Source organism: Engystomops pustulosus, chromosome 6 (genome assembly GCF_040894005.1).
Source record: "Engystomops pustulosus chromosome 6, aEngPut4.maternal, whole genome shotgun sequence".
Taxonomy (NCBI): domain Eukaryota; kingdom Metazoa; phylum Chordata; class Amphibia; order Anura; family Leptodactylidae; genus Engystomops; species Engystomops pustulosus.
In genome coordinates this window covers 18,836,148-18,858,671 of record NC_092416.1, presented here as the reverse complement: position 1 = coordinate 18,858,671, position 22,524 = coordinate 18,836,148, and positions in this window count along the sequence as shown.

Sequence of the window (22,524 nt, the reverse complement as noted above, 5' to 3'; positions counted from 1 at the left end):
CCATATATATACAGGACAGGAGAAGTGGTACTGTGCACTGTCCATATATATACAGGACAGGAGAAGTGGTACTGTGCACTGTCCATATATATACAGGACAGGAGAAGTGGTACTGTGCACTGTCCACATATATATACAGGACAGGAGAAGTGGTACTGTGCACTGTCCATATATATACAGGACAGGAGAAGTGGTACTGTGCACTGTCCATATATATACAGGACAGGAGAAGTGGTACTGTGCACTGTCCATATATATACAGGACAGGAGAATTGGTACTGTGCACCGTCCATATATACACAGGACAGGAGAAGTGGTACTGTGCACTGTCCATATATATACAGGACAGGAGAATTGGTACTGTGCACCGTCCATATATACACAGGACAGGAGAAGTGGTACTGTGCACTGTCCATATATATATACAGGACAGGAGAAGTGGTACTGTGCACTGTCCATATATATACAGGACAGGAGAAGTGGTACTGTGCACTGCCCATATATATACAGGACAGGAGAAGTGGTACTGTGCACTGTCCATATATATACAGGACAGGAGAATTGGTACTGTGCACCGTCCATATATACACAGGACAGGAGAAGTGGTACTGTGCACTGTCCATATATATACAGGACAGGAGAATTGGTACTGTGCACCGTCCATATATACACAGGACAGGAGAAGTGGTACTGTGCACTGTCCATATATATATACAGGACAGGAGAAGTGGTACTGTGCACTGTCCATATATATACAGGACAGGATAAGTGGTACTGTGTACTTTCCATATATATACAGGACAGGAGAAGTGGTACTGTGCACTGTCCATATATATACAGGACAGGAGAAGTGGTACTGTGCACTGCCCATATATATACAGGACAGGAGAAGTAGTACTGTGCACTGCCCATATATATACAGGACAGGAGAAGTAGTACTGTGCACTGTCCATATATATACAGGACAGGAGAAGTGGTACTGTGCACTGTCCATATATATACAGGACAGGAGAAGTAGTACTGTGCAGTGCCCATATATATACAGGACAGGAGAAGTGGTACTGTGCACTGTCCATATATATACAGGACAGGAGAAGTGGTACTGTGCACTGTCCATATATATACAGGACAGGAGAAGTAGTACTGTGCACTGTCCATATATATACAGGACAGGAGAAGTGGTACTGTGCACTGCCCATATATATACAGGACAGGAGAAGTGGTACTGTGCACTGTCCATATATATACAGGACAGGAGAAGTAGTACTGTGCAGTGTCCATATATATACAGGACAGGAGAAGTGGTACTGTGCACTGTCCATATATATACAGGACAGGAGAAGTGGTACTGTGCACTGTCCATATATATACAGGACAGGAGAAGAAGTACTGTGCAGTGCCCATATATATACAGGACAGGAGAAGTGGTACTGTGCACTGTCCATATATATACAGGATAGGAGAAGTGGTACTGTGCACTGTCCATATATATACAGCACAGGAGAAGTGGTACTGTGCACTGTCCGTATATATACAGGACAGGAGAAGTGGTACTGTGCACTGTCCATATATACACAGGACAGGAGAAGTGGTACTGTGCACTGTACATATATATACAGGACAGGAGAAGTGGTACTGTGCACTGTCCGTATATATACAGGACAGGAGAAGTGGTACTGTGCACTGTCCATATATATACAGGACAGGAGAAGTAGTACTGTGCACTGTCCATATATATACAGGACAGGAGAAGTGGTACTGTGCACTGTCCATATGTATACAGGACAGGAGAAGTGGTACTGTGCACTGTCCATATATATACAGGACAGGAGAAGTGGTACTGTGCACTGTCCATATATATACAGGACAGGAGAAGTGGTACTGTGCACTGTCCATATATATACAGGACAGGAGAAGTGGTACTGTGCACTGCCCATATATATACAGGAGAGGAGAAGTGATACTGTGCACTGTCCATATATATACAGGACAGGAGAAGTGGTACTGTGCACTGTCCATATATATACAGGACAGGAGTAGTAGTACTGTGCACTGTCCATATATATATATACAGGACAGGAGAAGTGGTACTGTGCACTGTCCATATATATACAGGACAGGAGAAGTGGTACTGTGTACTGTCCATATATATACAGGACAGGAGAAGTGGTACTGTGCACTGTCCATATATATACAGGAGAGGAGAAGTGATACTGTGCACTGTCCATATATATACAGGACAGGAGAAGTGGTACTGTGCACTGTCCATATATATACAGGACAGGAGAAGTGGTACTGTGCACTGTCCATATATATACAGGACAGGAGAAGTGGTACTGTGCACTGTCCATATATATACAGGACAGGAGAAGTGGTACTGTGCACTGTCCATATATACAGGAGAAGTGGTACTGTGCACTGCCCATATATATATACAGGACAGGAGAAGTGGTACTGTGCACCGTCCATATATACACAGGACAGGAGAAGTGGTACTGTGCACTGTCCATATATATACAGGACAGGAGAAGTGGTACTGTGCACTGCCCATATATATACAGGACAGGAGAAGTAGTACTGTGCACTGTCCATATATATACAGGACAGGAGAAGTAGTACTGTGCACTGTCCATATATATACAGGACAGGAGAAGTGGTACTGTGCACTGTCCATATATATACAGGACAGGAGAAGTAGTACTGTGCAGTGCCCATATATATACAGGACAGGAGAAGTGGTACTGTGCACTGTCCATATATATACAGGACAGGAGAAGTAGTACTGTGCACTGTCCATATATATACAGGACAGGAGAAGTGGTACTGTGCACTGTCCATATATATACAGGACAGGAGAAGTAGTACTGTGCAGTGTCCATATATATACAGGACAGGAGAAGTGGTACTGTGCACTGTCCATATATATACAGGACAGGAGAAGTGGTACTGTGCACTGTCCATATATATACAGGACAGGAGAAGTGGTACTGTGCACTGTCCATATATATACAGGACAGGAGAAGTAGTACTGTGCACTGTCCATATATATACAGGACAGGAGAAGTGGTACTGTGCACTGTCCATATATATACAGGACCGGGGAAGTGGTACTGTGCACTGTCCATATATATATACAGGACAGGAGAAGAAGTACTGTGCAGTGCCCATATATATACAGGACAGGAGAAGTGGTACTGTGCACTGTCCATATATATACAGGACAGGAGAAGTAGTACTGTGCAGTGCCCATATATATACAGGACAGGAGAAGTGGTACTGTGCACTGTCCATATATATACAGGACAGGAGAAGTGGTACTGTGCACTGTCCATATATATACAGGACAGGAGAAGTGGTACTGTGCACTGTCCATATATATACAGGACCGGGGAAGTGGTACTGTGCACTGTCCATATATATACAGGACAGGAGAAGTGGTACTGTGCACTGTCCATATATATACAGGACAGGAGAAGTGGTACTGTGCACTGTCCATATATATATATAGGACAGGAGAAGTAGTACTGTGCACTGTCCATATATATACAGCACAGGAGAAGTGGTACTGTGCACTGTCCATATATATACAGGACAGGAGAAGTAGTACTGTGCAGTGTCCATATATATACAGGACAGGAGAAGTGGTACTGTGCACTGTCCATATATATACAGGACAGGAGAAGTGGTACTGTGCACTGTCCATATATATACAGGACAGGAGAAGTGGTACTGTGCACTGTCCATATATATACAGGACAGGAGAAGTAGTACTGTGCAGTGTCCATATATATACAGGACAGGAGAAGTGGTACTGTGCACTGTCCATATATATACAGGACAGGAGAAGTGGTACTGTGCACTGTCCATATATATACAGGACCGGGGAAGTGGTACTGTGCACTGTCCATATATATATACAGGACAGGAGAAGAAGTACTGTGCAGTGCCCATATATATACAGGACAGGAGAAGTGGTACTGTGCACTGTCCATATATATACAGGACAGGAGAAGTGGTACTGTGCACTGTCCATATATATACAGGACAGGAGAAGTGGTACTGTGCACTGTCCACATATATATACAGGACAGGAGAAGTGGTACTGTGCACTGTCCATATATATACAGGACAGGAGAAGTGGTACTGTGCACTGTCCATATATATACAGGACAGGAGAAGTGGTACTGTGCACTGTCCATATATATACAGGACAGGAGAATTGGTACTGTGCACCGTCCATATATACACAGGACAGGAGAAGTGGTACTGTGCACTGTCCATATATATACAGGACAGGAGAATTGGTACTGTGCACCGTCCATATATACACAGGACAGGAGAAGTGGTACTGTGCACTGTCCATATATATATACAGGACAGGAGAAGTGGTACTGTGCACTGTCCATATATATACAGGACAGGAGAAGTGGTACTGTGCACTGCCCATATATATACAGGACAGGAGAAGTGGTACTGTGCACTGTCCATATATATACAGGACAGGAGAATTGGTACTGTGCACCGTCCATATATACACAGGACAGGAGAAGTGGTACTGTGCACTGTCCATATATATACAGGACAGGAGAATTGGTACTGTGCACCGTCCATATATACACAGGACAGGAGAAGTGGTACTGTGCACTGTCCATATATATATACAGGACAGGAGAAGTGGTACTGTGCACTGTCCATATATATACAGGACAGGATAAGTGGTACTGTGTACTTTCCATATATATACAGGACAGGAGAAGTGGTACTGTGCACTGTCCATATATATACAGGACAGGAGAAGTGGTACTGTGCACTGCCCATATATATACAGGACAGGAGAAGTAGTACTGTGCACTGCCCATATATATACAGGACAGGAGAAGTAGTACTGTGCACTGTCCATATATATACAGGACAGGAGAAGTGGTACTGTGCACTGTCCATATATATACAGGACAGGAGAAGTAGTACTGTGCAGTGCCCATATATATACAGGACAGGAGAAGTGGTACTGTGCACTGTCCATATATATACAGGACAGGAGAAGTGGTACTGTGCACTGTCCATATATATACAGGACAGGAGAAGTAGTACTGTGCACTGTCCATATATATACAGGACAGGAGAAGTGGTACTGTGCACTGCCCATATATATACAGGACAGGAGAAGTGGTACTGTGCACTGTCCATATATATACAGGACAGGAGAAGTAGTACTGTGCAGTGTCCATATATATACAGGACAGGAGAAGTGGTACTGTGCACTGTCCATATATATACAGGACAGGAGAAGTGGTACTGTGCACTGTCCATATATATACAGGACAGGAGAAGAAGTACTGTGCAGTGCCCATATATATACAGGACAGGAGAAGTGGTACTGTGCACTGTCCATATATATACAGGATAGGAGAAGTGGTACTGTGCACTGTCCATATATATACAGCACAGGAGAAGTGGTACTGTGCACTGTCCGTATATATACAGGACAGGAGAAGTGGTACTGTGCACTGTCCATATATACACAGGACAGGAGAAGTGGTACTGTGCACTGTACATATATATACAGGACAGGAGAAGTGGTACTGTGCACTGTCCGTATATATACAGGACAGGAGAAGTGGTACTGTGCACTGTCCATATATATACAGGACAGGAGAAGTAGTACTGTGCACTGTCCATATATATACAGGACAGGAGAAGTGGTACTGTGCACTGTCCATATATATACAGGACAGGAGAAGTGGTACTGTGCATTGTCCATATATACACAGGAAAGGAGAAGTGGTACTGTGCACTGTCCTTATATACAGGACAGGAGAAGTGGTACTGTGCACTGTCCATATATATACAGGACAAGAGAAGTGGTACTGTGCACTGTCCATATATATACAGGACAGGAGAAGTGGTACTGTGCACTGTCCATATATATACAGGACAGGAGAAGTGGTACTGTGCACTGTCCATATATATACAGGACTGGAGAAGTAGTACTGTGCACTGTCCATATATATACAGGACAGGAGAAGTGGTACTGTGCACTGTCCACATATATATACAGGACAGGAGAAGTGGTACTGTGCACTGTCCATATATATACAGGACAGGAGAAGTGGTACTGTGCACTGTCCATATATATACAGGACAGGAGAAGTGGTACTGTGCACTGTCCATATATATACAGGACAGTAGAAGTGGTACTGTGCACTGTCCATATATATACAGGACAGGAGAAGTGGTACTGTGCACTGTCCATATATATACAGGACAGGAGAAGTGGTACTGTGCACTGTCCATATATATACAGGACAGGAGAAGTGGAACTGTGCACTGTCCATATATATACAGGACAGTAGAAGTGGTACTGTGCACTGTCCATATATATACAGGACAGGAGAAGTGGTACTGTGCACTGTCCATATATATACAGGACAGGAGAAGTGGTACTGTGCAGTGTCCATATATATACAGGACAGGAGAAGTGGTACTGTGCACTGTCCATATATATACAGGACAGGAGAAGTGGTACTGTGCACTGTCCATATATACAGGACAGGAGAAGTGGTACTGTGCACTGTCCATATATATACAAGACAGGAGAAGTGGTACTGTGCACTGCCCATATATATACAGGACAGGAGAAGTGGTACTGTGCACTGTCCATATATATACAAGACAGGAGAAGTGGTACTGTGCACTGCCCATATATATACAGGACAGGAGAAGTGGTACTGTGCACTGTCCATATATATACAGGACAGGAGAAATGGTACTGTGCACTGTCCATATATATACAGGACAGGAGAAGTGGTACTGTGCACTGTCCATATATATACAGGACAGGAGAAGTGGTACTGTGCACTGCCCATATATATACAGGACAGGAGAAGTGGTACTGTGCACTGCCCATATATATACAGGACAGGAGAAGTGGTACTGTGCACTGTCCATATATATACAGGACAGGAGAAGTGGTACTGTGCACTGTCCATATATATACAGGACAGGAGAAGTGGTACTGTGCACTGTCCATATATATACAAGACAGGAGAAGTGGTACTGTGCACTGTCCATATATATACCGGACAGGAGAAGTGGTACTGTGCACTGTCCATATATATACAGGACAGGAGAAGTGGTACTGTGCACTGTCCATATATATACAGGACAGGAGAAGTGGTACTGTGCACTGTCCATATATATACAGGACAGGAGAAGTGGTACTGTGCACTGTCCATATATATACAGGACAGGAGAAGTGGTACTGTGCACTGTCCGTATATATACAGGACAGGAGAAGTGGTACTGTGCACTGTCCATATATATACAGGACAGGAGAAGTAGTACTGTGCACTGTCCATATATATACAGGACAGGAGAAGTGGTACTGTGCACTGTCCATATATATACAGGACAGGAGAAGTGGTACTGTGCTCTGTCCATATATATACAGGACAGGAGAAGTGGTACTGTGCACTGTCCATATATATATACAGGACAGGAGAAGTGGTACTGTGCACTGTCCATATATATATACAGGACAGGAGAAGTGGTACTGTGCACTGTCCATATATATATACAGGACAGGAGAAGTGGTACTGTGTACTGTCCATATATATATACAGGTCAGGAGAAGTGGTACTGTGCACTGTCCATATATATACAGGACAGGAGAAGTGGTAGTGTGCACTGTCCATATATAAAGGACAGGAGAAGTGGTACTGTGCACTGCCCATATATATACAGGACAGGAGAAGTGGTACTGTGCACTGTCCATATATATACAGGACAGGAGAAGTGGTACTGTGCACTGTCCGTATATATACAGGACAGGAGAAGTGGTACTGTGCACTGCCTATATATACAGGACAGGAGAAGTAGTACTGTGCACTGTCCATATATATACAGGACAGGAGAAGTGGTACTGTGCACTGTCCATATATATACAGGACAGGAGAAGTGGTACTGTGTACTGTCCATATTTATATACAGGACAGGAGAAGTGGTACTGTGCACTGTCCATATATATACAGGACAGGAGAAGTGGTACTGTGCATTGTCCATATATATACAGGACAGGAGAAGTGGTACTGTGCACTGTCCATATATATACAGGACAGGAGAAGTGGTACTGTGCACTGTCCATATATACAGGACAGGAGAAGTGGTACTGTGCACTGTCCATATATATACAGGACAGGAGAAGTGGTACTGTGCACTGTCCATATATACAGGACAGGAGAAGTGGTACTGTGCACTGTCCATATATATACAGGACAGGAGAAGTGGTACTGTGCACTGTCCATATATATACAGGACAGGAGAAGTGGTACTGTGCACTGTCCATATATACAGGACAGGAGAAGTGGTACTGTGCACTGTCCATATATATACAGGACAGGAGAAGTGGTACTGTGCACTGCCCATATATATACAGGACAGGAGAAGTGGTACTGTGCACAGTCCATATATATACAGGACAGGAGAAGTGGTACTGTGCACTGTCCATATATATACAGGACAGGAGAAGTGGTACTGTGCACTGTCCATATATATACAGGACAGGAGAAGTGGTACTGTGCACTGTCCGTATATATACAGGACAGGAGAAGTGGTACTGTGCACTGTCCATATATATACAGGACAGGAGAAGTAGTACTGTGCACTGTCCATATATATACAGGACAGGAGAAGTGGTACTGTGCACTGTCCATATATATACAGGACAGGAGAAGTGGTACTGTGCACTGTCCATATATATATACAGGACAGGAGAAGTGGTACTGTGTACTGTCCATATATATATACAGGTCAGGAGAAGTGGTACTGTGCACTGTCCATATATATACAGGACAGGAGAAGTGGTAGTGTGCACTGTCAATATATATAAAGGACAGGAGAAGTGGTACTGTGCACTGCCCATATATATACAGGACAGGAGAAGTGGTACTGTGCACTGTCCATATATATACAGGACAGGAGAAGTGGTACTGTGCACTGTCCATATATATACAGGACAGGAGAAGTGGTACTGTGCACTGTCCATATATATACACGACAGGAGAAGTGGTACTGTGCACTGTCCATATATATACAGGACAGGAGAAGTGGTAGTGTGCACTGTCAATATATATAAAGGACAGGAGAAGTGGTACTGTGCACTGCCCATATATATACAGGACAGGAGAAGTGGTACTGTGCACTGTCCATATATATACAGGACAGAAGAAGTGGTACTGTGCACTGTCCATATATATACAGGACAGGAGAAGTGGTACTGTGCACTGCCCATATATATACAGGACAGGAGAAGTGGTACTGTGCACTGTCCGTATATATACAGGACAGGAGAAGTGGTACTTTGCACTGTCCATATATATACAGGACAGAAGAAGTGGTACTGTGCACTGTCCATATATATACAGGACAGGAGAAGTGGTACTGTGCACTGCCCATATATATACAGGACAGGAGAAGTGGTACTGTGCACTGTCCGTATATATACAGGACAGGAGAAGTGGTACTGTGCACTGCCCATATATACAGGACAGGAGAAGTAGTACTGTGCACTGTCCATATATATACAGGACAGGAGAAGTGGTACTGTGCACTGTCCATATATATACAGGACAGGAGAAGTGGTACTGTGCATTGTCCATATATATACAGGACAGGAGAAGTGGTACTGTGCACTGTCCATATATACAGGACAGGAGAAGTGGTACTGTGCACTGTCCATATATATACACGACAGGAGAAGTGGTACTGTGCACTGTCTATATATATACAGGACAGGAGAAGTGGTACTGTGCACTGTCCATATATATACAGGACAGGAGAAGTAGTACTGTGCAGTGTCCATATATATACAGGACAGGAGAAGTGGTACTGTGCACTGTCCATATATATACAGGACAGCAGAAGTGGTACTGTGCACTGTCCATATATATACAGGACAGGAGAAGTGGTACTGTGCACTGTCCATATATATACAGGACTGGAGAAGTAGTACTGTGCACTGTCCATATATATACAGGACAGGAGAAGTGGTACTGTGCACTGTCCATATATATACAGGACAGGAGAAGTGGTACTGTGCACTGTCCATATATATATACAGGACAGGAGAAGTTGTACTGTGCACTGCCCATATATATACAGGACAGGAGAAATGGTACTGTGCACTGTCCATATATATATACAGGACAGGAGAAGTTGTACTGTGCACTGTCCATATATATACAGGACAGGAGAAGTGGTACTGTGCACTGTCCATATATATACAGGACAGGAGAAGTGGTACTGTGCACTGTCCATATATATACAGGACAGGAGAAATGGTACTGTGCACTGTCCATATATATATATACAGGACAGGAGAAGTTGTACTGTGCACTGCCCATATATATACAGGTCAGGAGAAGTGGTACTGTGCACTGTCCATATATATACAGGACAGGAGAAGTGGTACTGTGCACTGTCCATATATATACAGGACAGGAGAAATGGTACTGTGCACTGTCCATATATATACAGGACAGGAGAAGTGGTACTGTGCACTGTCCGTATATATACAGGACAGGAGAAGTGGTACTGTGCACTATCCATATATATACAGGACAGGAGAAGTAGTACTGTGCACTGTCCATATATATACAGGACAGGAGAAGTGGTACTGTGCACTGTCCATATATATACAGGACAGGAGAAGTGGTACTGTGCACTGTCCATATATATATACAGGACAGGAGAAGTGGTACTGTGCACTGTCCATATATATACAGGACAGGAGAAGTGGTACTGTGCACTGTCCATATATATACAGGACAGGAGAAGTGGTACTGTGCATTGTCCATATATATACAGGACAGGAGAAGTGGTACTGTGCACTGTCCATATATACAGGACAGGAGAAGTGGTACTGTGCACTGTCCATATATATACAGGACAAGAGAAGTGGTACTGTGCACTGTCCATATATATACAGGACAGGAGAAGTGGTACTGTGCACTGTCCATATATATACAGGACAGGAGAAGTGGTACTGTGCACTGCCCATATATATACAGGACAGGAGAAGTGGTACTGTGCACTGTCCATATATATACAGGACAGGAGAAGTGGTACTGTGCACTGTCCATATATATACAGGACAGGAGAAGAAGTACTGTGCAGTGCCCATATATATACAGGACAGGAGAAGTGGTACTGTGCACTGTCCATATATATACAGGACAGGAGAAGTGGTACTGTGCACTGTCCATATATATACAGGACAGGAGAAGTGGTACTGTGCACTGTCCATATATATACAGGACAGGAGAAGTGGTACTGTGCACTGCCCATATATACAGGACAGGAGAAGTTGTACTGTGCACTGTCCATATATATACAGGACAGGAGAAGTGGTACTGTGCACTGCCCATATATATACAGGACAGGAGAAGTGGTACTGTGCACTGTCCATATATATACAGGACAGGAGAAGTGGTACCGTGCACTGTCCATATATATACAGGACAGGAGAAGTGGTACTGTGCACTGTCCATATATATACAGGACAGGAGAAGTGGTACTGTGCACTGCCCATATATATACAGGACAGGAGAAGTGGTACTGTGCACTGTCCATATATATACAGGACAGGAGAAGTGGTACTGTGCACTGTCCATATATATTGTTAGGGATTTTTATGCAGGGCCCCAACAGCCCTCTTGACTTTTGTAAGGTGAGTCCTAATTAACCCTTGATTGAACATAGAGACCAAGACATGTCAATCTCTTAGTCAGGATCTTCTCCCTTTAATAATCAAAATGCATAATATATATCAGACAGAAGAGTCATCAAAGGGGTGTGAATAGTATACTGCAAAGCTATTGGACATCAGCATATTCTAGGAAAAAAAAAGTGAATTAATTGTGCTCAGTTCTCAGAGACCTTGTACACAGATATTGTTTATACTAGTTTGCTGAGAAGGAGATGATAAGTGGCTCCAGAATCATATTATTATCAAGGACAGACTGGCTTCTCATTAAATGTCAAAGGGTATTAGCTGACAGGCAGCAAACATGTTACATAAAATGAAGTTTGAATCATGACATTAACTTGACAATGGTCAGGGAACATGGCCGCTGTATCTAAGATGGCGGACAGTAGTCAAGATGGCGTCCGAAACAAGTGTGACCTCCTTAACAATTCCCCCCTTTGAGCTTTGCTGGCCTGTAACTCCATCCTGAGCGACCTCCTCAAGCTCCAGGTACCCACAGGTAGGCTAAGCCTGTACCTGCTGGACTTGTTAACTCTTCACCAGATCCCCTGGAGGCCAGTCACTCAGGGGTTACAGGCCCGCACACTCAAATCACATCACTGAGTCCCCATAGTCCATAGGTTTGTAAACAGGCAGCATCATCCTCCGCTCCGGGCTCTTCTCCTGCCGTGGTTCTTACCGCTTGGACGGCCATCTGGGACATGGTGGACTTGATGAGGGGGACTACACAACGCGCAATAAGTGACAAGAGCAAAATCACAATCCCCAATATTACCCCCACTTAAAGGAAACCCTTCCAATCCCCCACCCACAAAGTGAAGGACAAAGTGTCCACCCCAGAGTTTCTCTTGAGTTCCCTGGACAGTCCTTCAATCTTTTCACGAGCATGGGTAATGGATCCATAGAGGGCGATGTCATCTGGGATGTACATGCAACAAGCCACTCCCACCATCTTACAGACTCCTCCTTTCTCAGCAAGGGTCATGTCCAAAGCCATACGGTTCTGGGAAGCATCTCCGATATAATTCACAAATCTCTGTTGATTACAATAAAAAAACAGTTACCCAACCAACATCTTTGCTCATAGCTCTCTGGGGAATAATGGACTCTAGACCTGCCCATATCTGATTGTGGGCCTTGTACTCATCTGGGACCCCCCTTGGTGCTCCCACTGTATCCATATAAACGTTGTCATCTAGGTGCTTCTCTCTCAGACCTCCAGAATCCTTTGGGATTCTCTACCTTTTCTTATGTGTCTGATCAACCTTATCCCTGGGGATCACGAGGAAGGAATGCACAAGTGTTATCACCGTACTCTCACCTTCCCAGCCTCTAGGCCTGACCTGACTCTCCTATCCCCACAAATCCAGTACACATCAGACACTGCTAATACAGGGTTACCTGTGCTGTCAATGTTAAAGAAGGTCATTGTCTTGTTGCACCAACCGTAGGTAAAGTCTCCTACCCTGGGGGCATCCTATAGTTACAGTGATAGTCATGGTTGGGGTGTCCCTAAGCTTACAGTCAGTCAGAAGAGACCAGCTAGCAAGAACAATAAGTAAGTTTGCAATAGAAAGCGTGGAAGCGTGCTGACTTCCCTCTAGCTTCAGACGTGGCACTGGTCAGCAGGACTTGGAAAGGACCGTCGTAGCGAGGCTCCAGACTCTCACTCTCACTCTCTCTCTCTGGTGTCTCTCTTTACCACCACGTAGTCTCCAGGTTTCAGGTTATACGTCGTGAGGTCTCTGTCTGGATCAACTTCTTGGCTGCGGCTCCAGCAGTAGCCTTGGTCATGGGAGAAGCTTCTGGCCACCCTGGAAAGAGATCAATGCACACAAGCACGTATTCCTACATACCACTTTTTGGTAGCTGGATAAAATCCATCTGCAGTCTCTGGAAGGGTTACAGCAGCTTGGGTGTCACCTTCTGTGGGGTCTTTACCACCTTACCCGGGCTGTGGCGGGCACAGACTATACAGGCTTTCACTAGTCTATTGACAGGGGTAGTAATGCCGGGGCAAACCACTGGTGGTTTATGAGCACTAGCATGGCCATTTGGAATATGTGTGTGTGTCCGTGGGCTACTTGACTTACTGTCGGGTGCAGGGCTCTGGGCAGGCACACCCTCTCTCCCAGCATCCAGGTCTCATCGGCATCTGGGCTCCAGCTTTCCTCCACTCTTCCTTCACTTCTGATGACACTCGGGCCACCAGGGACTGGAACACCTGTGGATCAAACTTTTAGCTCAGAAATCACAGCTGAGACTTCAGGACAGTCTCTGGGCTCCATCTGTGCAGCTGCCTTCGCCATCCCATCAGCCACATACTTGCCCTTGGCTTGTGGAGTTACCAAATTGTGTGTGCTTTTAGTTGTACTATCCCCACCTCTTATGGAAGTAAGAGAGCATCCATGAGCTCTTTAACCAGCGTGCCATGCTTAGAGGGGGTCCCTGCAGAGGTGAGGAAATCTCTAGCCTTCCATAAGGGTTCATAGTCGTGTTTAGACCCCAGAACTATACCTTGAGTATAGATGTTCGCCCTTTTACCTTCCACCAGCTGTAGCACTTCCCTGAGTGCCATCACTTCACCTCCTGCGCTGACCTGTGTGGAGGGAGTGGTTCTGCTTGTACTACCTCATGTGCGCCACTGACCACTGTATATCCAGTGTAGAACCGTCTGTCTTCTCCTGCAGACCTGGAGCCATCTATGAGAAAAAACTCAACATCTGGGTTAATCACCCTTCTCTCCCCCCCTCTGAATCCTGGAAGACTGGCGATAGAACGAAGGATTCAGAGCTGTGCACCTTATCAGTGTATCCTGGGGCATCAGGAGTGCACACTGGAGTCTGAGCTGTCTGGCCTTTGCTCACATGCTTGGGCTGTACTTGGGTGAGGACACTGTGCAAGGTATGTGGGGTTTGCACTGTAACTGAGTGATCTAGGGTCTAGGATCAGCTCACTGGCCTTGCTGAGCAGATTGCTGGCTGCAGCTACTGACACCTGAGGGGCTCCCCTCACGACTGAGTCTAACCGGGCCTAATAGTGGGTCACTGGCAAGGCCACCACGTTCCTGGGCTAAGACACCTGTCTCCTACATACTCCGTGCAAAATAAAATAAAAGGTATGGTTCAGTGGCATGTGCCTAGGGCCGGGGCAGACAGGATTTGCCAGCTTAGGGCTATGGAATGCATCAATTGCCTCCTGACTAAGGGCAAATGGGGAAGAGGCAATTCAGTCAGAAAGGGGCAGCATCAGGCTGGGGGCAGCAGACCTTATCCCAGGCCTGCAGGAGCTGGCCAGTCCTAGAAACATGTGAAGAGGCTTAGGGCCTCAGGGCAGGGGCACATTCTGGACCACCAGCTTTCTTTCCTCTGTCAGGTATCTGCCTGTGGCTGAGAAGCAGTGGCCTAGGAAGACCACCTTCTCCTGGCAGTACTGGAGTTTGTCTCAGGAAACTTTGCAACCCTTCTGGAACAGAAAACACATAAGGTCAATAAATGCATCCTGGCAAACAAAAACAGTAGGTCCTCCGCATACTGAAAAGGAGAACATCCAGTAAGGGGCCAGTCTGTCAGTCTACTCCGTGTAGGGCCGTGGGGTATTGGCTGGGTGAGTTTTACCCCCCTTGTGGGAATCTACATCAGGTATACTGGAATACTGAACTGGTAAAGGCAAATAGGTACTGGCAATCCTCATGTAGGGGCCCAGAGAGGAAAACATTTGCCAAATCAATAACAGTGAATAATATGTCACTCTCAGGGACTGCTGCCAGTTTGGGCTAGGGACCACTGGGCTTCAGTGCACTCATTGGCAGCTTAGAGGTCATGGACCATCCTACATGCGTCCGGCTGTTCTTTCTGGGTCTTTTCTTAACCGGGAATGGGCTAAAACCATCGGGCTAGCAGGGGAGAGTCACACATCAGTTCTACAATGAAAGGCACTAACTCTGTTTGGGGGGGGCTGTTCTCGCTGACATCCCTTGTCCGTAACCACCCCCCCTTGTCTTGCCCTGTGAGGGCCGTCTCTGCCAATCACTACAGTAATGTCTCCTCCCCGCAACGCCCACTTGGGTTGGTCGGTTGAGACTTCCGGAGATGTTGTCAGTCTCACTTTGGCGTGGTCTGTGAAACATCCTCTATTCCCTCTTTACGTCAATGTCAGAGTCCCTCCACCACATCTCCAGCCCAGTGTTCTGTCCTTCCTATAAAGTTCTGGCCAGACTCCAACGTCTCAATAAAATCCAGGTACACTTAAGATGGTTTTTAATCAAAAAGGAACAAAAGTCAGTCATAGGCTCTGTAATACAGTTGGGGGGCTCATTCTTGCTTAGTCTGTTCATGGGGTACACAGGAGGACATCACATCATACTGTATTCTTGTTGTCAGGGAGAAGTCTAAACGCAGCGATCTACCCCTCCCAAATGTAAATGTTCTCACTAGCCTGTAAACCACGAGATAACAGAACACAGATTCCAAGCAACTCAATATGGAGAAATTCAGTTTTCCGTGAACATCAAGGTCACTGACAGACACAGCACATGTCAGTTCTTCACAAAACAAAACGCAGCTCCAACAGCCCCCACCCTTTTGTTAACCCCTTAAATGCCAGAAAGCAGGTACCGGAGACATTTTAACACTTTTTATAGCAATTTTTCTCTAATTGTCGGGATCAATAAATTTGAATAATACTCAAACAACCTCCATCCCTCACTCCAAGACCCCTAGCAGACGCCCCAAGCATGGTCAGCTGTTTTCCTACAAAGCCCCACAACAGCTTTTATGGCTGCCAACAGCAATCAACTTTCATCGACTTGAAGGGAATATAACTTAAAAATGGCCGCCACTGAAAAATAAACTGACTTAAGATGGCCGCCACTGAAGAATGGTAGGGCGTGTCATCTTCTCTAACCACCAGATACAGGGGTGGAGTCTGGATTACAGGGGCCATTTTTCACTCCAAGGAAAATATAATTAAATCTCTTTTTCTCAAATTCTTTCCACATCAAAAACTTTGAAATGTCCCTTATTGCCTGTCTCTTTCTTCATTGGGCACGCAGAAGAATCCCAGTCACTCTGTCCTAGTCCGTCCGTCAAAGTCAGAGGCTATAAGTGTCTGTTTCCTAATCTGATCAAGTTTTCTCACTTGTACAATCATCAGATCATCTGACACATCCCAAATCCTTCAATACTACTTCTCACTTCAAACACAAAACTACCAGCCCTTATGTCCGATCATGTCAACTTACACTTTTCCATCAGTCCTACTTAACTCAACAACCTTTTGTCTACTTACATCATCTTTCCCCTCCATGTGGGACACAATCTGAGTAGCTTTTCTAGGTCCGCACCCTTGGCTTACTTTACTTTGCTTACTTCCCATCACAAATGTCTACAACTGCAACACTGCCAAACCTGTCCCCCACAGATACAACGAATCCGACACCTTGTGTGACCGACCCCAAAGAAACTAGATACCAGACTTCCACAGAGGACTCTTTACCAAGTCTCCCTTATTGACTCTTAACCAAATCAACTCTCTTTACTGAACTACTCTCTCCTTGACTCTTTACCAAGTCAACTCTCTTACTGACTCTTTACCAAGTCACTACTAGTTCTTACAGTCATCCACAAAGTCGTTCAGACTCCAAAATGAAGCTAAACGCACACTTGATCAGAGTGGGTCTCCGCTGCACGTGCACAAATTGAGCTCTCTACCTCTATGGGCAACCCTATTGACACTAGTCAAACAGTACTATAGACACTATGATAATCTGACAATCACAACAAAGTATCTCCTACTTTAGCAGTGCGGACCTCTAAGGGCTACTCCCTCCCGTCCCACAGTTTCAGCTAACACCACAGACTGTCTGACCATCCATCACTGTTCAGTCTCTGTCCATCACCTTACAAAGTGGTTCTTTGCCAAAAACTATGAGCTTAGGTTACAGTGAACAACAGTGGCAAATACATAACACAGAGACAGTCTTACCCGGTCCGTCCAACCAGTGAACCAGAAGTGACATATCAAGGTAGACAAGAAAAATTAATATCTTACCCTGAGAGCTCTCTGGTCAGTTCTGTTCACCAAGCCGGCGGGGACTCTTCACGGAGGCTGTCTCGGTGTTGTTGTTGTTTACTCCTAAACCCACCCAGATGGACGCCAAATATTGTTAGGGATTTTTATGCAGGGCCCCAACAGCCCTCTTGACTTTTGTAAGGTGAGTCCTAATTAACCCTTGATTGAACATAGAGACCAAGACATGTCAATCTCTTAGTCAGGATCTTCTCCCTTTAATAATCAAAATGCATAATATATATCAGACAGAAGAGTCATCAAAGGGGTGTGAATAGTATACTGCAAAGCTATTGGACATCAGCATATTCTAGGAAAAAAAAAGTGAATTAATTGTGCTCAGTTCTCAGAGACCTTGTACACAGATATTGTTTATACTAAGAAGAAGATAAGTGGCTCCAGAATCATATTATTATCAAGGACAGACTGGCTTCTCATTAAATGTCAAAGGGTATTAGCTGACAGGCAGCAAACATGTTACATAAAATGAAGTTTGAATCATGACATTAACTTGACAATGGTCAGGGAACATGGCCGCTGTATCTAAGATGGCGGACAGTAGTCAAGATGGCGTCCGAAACAAGTGTGACCTCCTTAACAATATACAGGACAGGAGAAGTGGTACTGTGCACTGTCCATATATATACAGGACAGGAGAAGTAGTACTGTGCACTGTCCATATATATACAGGACAGGAGAAGTTAAACATAAACAGCATCCACAACCCCTAAAATGGGGTATTATATGCATCATCTGTGTTGTTATACATATTGCTTTCCCAGAAGCATCAAAGCCAACCAGAACTAAGCTAAATACTTAAACACAGCGCAAGAAAAAAAGTACAGAAATACAGACCTGGGCTCAGACTATGAATATCGCTTTAATATAAATCTAGTTGCACAAATACAGCACCAGAACCAAGTTCTCTTGTTCGCAGTATATAAATACAGCACCAGAACCCAGGGCACCGCATCGGAGATCTTTTATAATCTTTTCTGGAAAACATGGAGATACTTGATTCTAAAGTATATTGAGCACAGAAGGTGGAAGAATGGACCTGCACAGATCCTACAAGAGTCTGGTGCCATGTAAAGTGCCTGCAGTGAGGGCCATTAGTATAAGTCTAGAGGCCATGGTATACATTGTCATCTATAGATTATAAGACTTGTACATGGATCAGTATGTAAGTTTCAGTGCCCCCCACACTATGTATTGGGGAGATGCTATACCCCACCACCACCTTATACTATGGTCCTGTATGGGAAATACTTCCAAAGGTTTTACTCTATATCTGGCCAAATCCGGATGGGTTATAATCATGAAGGTCCCATACATGAAGGTTTAGGAAGTTCTGGTCATGGACATCACTTGTGTCCTGGATGAATAATTCTCACCTTCTGTTATGTAGAACAACCTGGGAGAAGACATCAAGAATAAAGATGTCAGGGCAAGAGTCAAGGTCGTTCTGTATATTCCCATTCATGATCTCAGACGTGTCTGGTAGCGACTGCAATAACGGATCCAGGACGAGCCAAGTGAATACAATGAAGTCCTAATCCCTCCATGGCACATGGTTTGGTATTTCCTCTCTTATGACTGAAGTCTATTATTTGTTTTATTTTATTGTCCCTACTGCAAATTTTGCCCAATACTTATGTATACGCCATTGTATCTCCAGTATCTGTCGCGTTATGACGCCAGCAACTATTTGGCAGAAGAAATTTCCAAATCAGAGACCCGATCCAAATATTATTTGTCCATTTCATCAATCTAACTGTTCAGTTTTTAAGGTGAGAGGGATGGGTCATGTGAATTTGGACTTAAGTGCGGGGGCTTTAAAACACAGGACACATTAGCTTGAGTCCAAATGTTCCAACCAGAGGGTTTGTATGAAAATTTTTGGGTTTTCCGGCTTTCAATTATTGTATGTGGAATATTTGTGCTAACAGGGAGTCTATTTTGTATTTCAAATTATTTTAACATTTGTTATTTTCTTTTAATTTGCAGATTTTTTTCAAATGTGACTTTTTTACCTCAACTATGTGCTGCTTTGGTGAGTTTTCACTTTTATTATTATTATTATTATTATTATTATCAGCAATATTTAAATATATATGTTTTTTCATTTATGCTTGTGTACGCAAGTGCAAATACTCACATAGGGGGTTAACGTATATACTCGTGTATAAGCCGGCCCGAGTATAAGCCGATGACCCTAATTTTACCACCAAAAACTGGGAAAAACTATTGACTCGGGTATAAGCCTAGGGTGGGAAATGCAATGGTCACAGAATCCCCAGTATATAGCCAGCAAGTCCCCTGTATTATATAACCTGCCAGCACCCTGTATTATATAGCCAGTCCCATGTAGTATACAGCCAGCCAGCCCCCTTTAGTATACAGCCAGCCCCCTTAAGTATACAGCCAGACAGCCCCCCTTTAGTATACAGCCAGACAGCCCCCTTTAGTATACAGCCATCCAGCCCCATTTAGAGTAGAGCCAGCCCCCTTAAGTATACAGCCAGACAGCCCCCCTTTAGTATACAGCCAGCCAGCCCCATTTAGTATACAGTCACCCAGCCCCCTTTAGTATATAGCCTTCTGGCGTCCTGGATAGTCATCGAGGTGTCCTGGATGCTCGTTGCGGCTTCTCTTCTGTTTTCTTTCCGCTGTAACAGCCGGCAGAGATACGTCCTTGCGATGTGCGAGCTGGCGCATACTATGACGTCACCAGCGTCCACATCATACTGTAACAGCGGAATGAAGACAGAAGAAGAGCCGCAACAAGCTTTGGGGAGCCGCGCTGGGCATCGGGGACGCTGTAGGTAAGTATGTAAGTTCTTATTGACTCGTGTATAAGCCGAGGTGAGGTTTTTCAACTTGGCTTATACACAAGTATATACGGCATTTATCATTGGTTTTCCTGGACATTTTTGGTGTAAAAAGTCACAAAGTAGTCACATTGTGGGTTTTTGTGATTTTTTCACTGCTAAAATGTCTCACAGGACTATTTCTAACTCTTCATTAATCTGGTGTAAACATAGAACTACAGCTAGTGCAAAGCCATGCAAAGCAGTGCAAAAAGTCTCATAAAAAGTCTCAGACTTACTCCAGTCCCTGCTGGTCTATGTACTGAGACTTTTTATGCATTTGAGACTTTTTTGGGACTTTTTGAAAAAAAAAAAATTCACACAGAAAATAGACCATAATTACATTTATTAAAGGGCCAAAGTCACTTTAATGAAGCTAATGGGCAGCGGATCTCCAAAAATAGACATAGAATTGTCCCAAGGAGTCGCCTCATGATAGATAACCCCCATAATTGCAGCTCGTCAATTTATTATACATATTCTTTGTGGTTTTCAATATTTTCACCATGATTTTTTTTTGATTTTGCTTAGGCACCGGCACTTTGCCCTCACTTTTACACCTTACTGCACACCAACATTTATGTGTTTCTGTATAGCACATTTTTGCAAACCATTTTATATTTTTTTTATTGTTTTATTTCTGTTTCATGTTTTCATTTCAACTGACAGCATCTTACACATCCTATTTCTTACCTATTTCACCTTTTGTATATTTTAATAGGTTGCACATGATGACAATGGTTATTGGTATTTGCAATCACTATGACATGAATATTTTGGATTTTTTGGGCAGGGCGAAGTCTAGACCGTTCCTCGATGAGCGATGCCGTGTTGTATATTTAGAATCCCCTTTGGACATGTTTTTACTGATGAACTTTGTAATGTAATTAATAAAAAAAAAAAAAAATTGTGGTATTCGCGAGTCCTCTCTTAATTTGGTGGTTTCATGAATCTTATTTGAGAGGTTGGTAACCTAGAAATATTTTTTAGCCCATTCTAATATTAACTATTGTTGGATTATTGCTCTAAATTTTGATATATTACAATATTGGTTTATGTTAATTAACCCTTTCAAGTTCATGTTTCGAATGATAATCTTCTTTCCTATGATACCATAGAAACCCACCAGAATGTCATGTTCCGGTATACATGCATGACTACAACAGATTGGGGGACATTTACTAAGGGTCCGTCAGATGCTTTTCCGTCGAGTTTCCCGAATATTTCCGATTTGCCTTGAATTGCCCCGGGTTTTTGGTGCATGCAATCGGATTGTGGCACATCGGCGCCGGCTTGCATGCGACACAAATTGGGGGGCGCGGCCGTCGGACAACACAACTGATTCGGACTAACCACGGAATTTAAAATTCAAATTGTGTCGCAAGATCAGCACTCACATACACTGGGAAGAAGATGGGGAACTCCGGTGGACATGAGCGGGGAAGCGACACATTCAATCGCGGCAGCTCCAAAGTCTCGTCGGACATTCCAGATCGGCGGACGCAACGGAATGTTCCCCAAAATTTGAACATCAGCACAGATTTGTTTGGCTTTAAATATAATTGATTATAATGTTATAGGAAGCCTTGAGGAAGGTCATTATGGGGGATTTAAACTCAAGACTCCAAATGGATAAAGGTTTTTTATAATTAGTAACATGTTACTAAACCATAAAAATATTTAAAGAGATTTTCCAAGAACCTTGGAAATCCCCACAGGGTCCAGTGCAAGAACCACAACAAAGTAAAGTGTTCTCATCCGGCTTCTCCTTCAGAGTTTCAGTATCTGTCCCTTCCCTGGATCGGAGATGTTGGCAGCCAT